General features: G+C 43.1%; 1 long non-coding RNA gene across 1 annotated transcript in view; it reads right to left on the reverse strand.

The window, feature by feature from the left end:
- Nucleotides 1–697, reverse strand: part of LOC102477727 (uncharacterized) — a 23,195-nt gene extending 22,498 nt beyond the window's left edge. Inside the window, exon 1 of the long non-coding RNA XR_337225.1 lies at nucleotides 541–697. This is a non-coding gene — a long non-coding RNA (uncharacterized LOC102477727). The remainder of the gene's footprint in view (nucleotides 1–540) is intronic.
- Nucleotides 698–2,451: the final 1,754 nt, after the last annotated feature.

The raw sequence follows: 2,451 nt of genomic DNA on the forward strand, positions 1-2,451 counted from the left end.
CAGTAGGTTGAGAAACTCCTGCCTCTAAGTGTCTCTGGCCACCACAAATCTAGCAATTACTAGACACCCAGTACCCATAGAAAGGAAGGATCTTGCTTTGGGAGGAACACTACAATGCCAGCTGGTCTTCGCCTGCCCTATAGAAAGATCAAAGATCAAAGCTTGAGACACGGAGCCGCTGCCCCCTGCTCCTTCACTCAAACATACCCCTTCCTCCCCAGTTCTGGACAGGCCTCGGTCTGTCAGTTTTGCCTGCAGATAAGATATTTGAAAGGCAGGTTATAATGACATGCATTTTTAGCTAAACCTAATTTACACAGATAAGGGCTTTGCTTGTGGTTAACTCGCAATACTGAAATACTGAAACCCAAAGTTCGAACCCAGGTTTGGGGCATATAGAAAGCTTTTGAAAGCCATCACAGGTCAGTTTTCTGAAGTTTCCCTCATCCGACCAACCATCACCACTTAGACCACCTCAGAGTTTATATCCCAGGCAACTGAAGATACCTTCCACCCTACTTAAGAAACTTAGTCCATTACCCTCCGATGAAAGCAGGGATTAGCGTGACATGCTTGGAAGATGGAAGAAGAAACTTCAAGCCAAGGATTAAAGGCAGTCACTAGAGCCTCAGACAGACAAGGAAACGTTCTCCCTTCAGAACTTCCAGAAGGAACCAGCCCTGCTGACATTTAGACTGGAACCAGCCGAAAGTGATCTGAGACTTCTGACCTCTAGAGCCTGACGTGAATATATTTATTGTGTCATAAAGCACTCACTTTTGTGTCCTTTGTGATAGCCAAACTAGGAAACTAACTACCCACCTATGGGCCACAATTGCTTCTTTATGAAAAGAAGCAAGAAATTCTGCCGGGGGTGGGGTGGGGTGGGGTGCTCCTTCCTAAATGCATAGATGAGCTTCATTCATTCCAAAGCATTTTACACACAGCCTTCCTTTTTTGAGGGCTTATCTTAAATGAGAAGTAAAATACAGCAGGAAGGTAAAAATAGCATTTGCTAAATTTTTAAAATTACAACTTATCTGAAAGGTATTTGCCATGGCTAAAGACAGTCTTTGCGGGACAATTGGTCTTTAAATAGAGAAAATAATGATCCAAGTTTCAGATTCCTGCATTAAGGTTTATTACTTGCAGTGTCTGGGTTATATTAAACTCCTGGAAATCAGGGTTTATAATGGAATAGCTGACAGACCCTTAAGTTTAATAGCCTTTCCAAGTACTGCAATAGCGAGCATTACTTTTTAATGTCATAAAATGATGCTTAAAACACTACAGAATTTTCTCAAGACAGATAAGCAGGTGTTCAAGAGAGCAGAACTATTTAAACTTCATTGATTTATGGTCTCTCTTATATGGAAGGCCAAAAGTTTTATTGAATTCCCACAGTAGATACTCTGAACTTAATTTCCCAAAATAGTAGGACTATTTCAGGGGCCCCCATCTCTATTAATTTCTTCATTTTAACATTCATGCTCCTGTATTTTTTAAGTTACTAGGCATAATGAAATAGAGGCCATTGCCAAAAGTGTAAGTTATTCTGTTTTCTTTTTATTGGTGAGCTTTTCAAAGTACATTGTGTGTAATAAAGTGCAACGCATAGCCACTAAATCATATAACCTAGGCACACAAGTCCCCAACTAGTCGTTTAAGCGGTACTATATTTCTGTCACTCTTTGGAATTATGCAGATGACATAACTTATTTTACCGTGAAAGAATGTAAAGCATTTCTTTATCATAACCCTTTCCTTTCCCACTTGTCTTCTTGATCCACCCTGACTCAGTATCTCCAGTCTCTGTACTGCCCAGCTCACAGTAAAGTGGCCATCAGAAAAACCCCAATAAACCATCAAGCACTATATTTGGGCTGTTAGCATTTTCTGCTGGTTTACATAAAAATCAATACTCTCGTAACCATAGGACCCAACCCTAGTGATTTAGTGAAACGGATATTTACTGTGAAATAAGATAGAAATACCGTGAGCTCTCAAAACCAAATAACAGTAGAGAAAGCTAGGAGCAAAATAATTACAATTATCTAGACACGTGGAAAACAAAGCGTCTGCTATCGCAACTTATCTTGGGTACTGATACGAGACCAGTGAATTCCTCTTACGAGAGGAACGGCTAGAGGGTGAGCCAGGCATTCACCAATAGACACACAACACAACCATCAAGAAGTCAGATCTTAGCCAGTTGCCACTCAGGAGATTTAGAACATACCCACCTTAACCAACATTTCTCCGTACTTTCTACCCACGGTAATAATTAGTCAACCCCCCCCAGGTGTGGCGGCGGCGCCTGTGCAGCCCCGCGCTCCGCTGCCTCTCCAGGGCTGGCGTGTGGTTGCCGGGCCTGCACGTGGCCGCTGGGCCTGAGCCTACGCGTGGTCGCCGGGCCAGCGCGTGGCACCCCCAGGCCTGCGCGTGGCCGCC

Source organism: Tupaia chinensis, unplaced genomic scaffold, assembly GCF_000334495.1.
Source record: "Tupaia chinensis unplaced genomic scaffold, TupChi_1.0 Scaffold144806_1, whole genome shotgun sequence".
In the NCBI taxonomy this organism is placed as follows: Eukaryota; Metazoa; Chordata; class Mammalia; order Scandentia; family Tupaiidae; genus Tupaia; species Tupaia belangeri.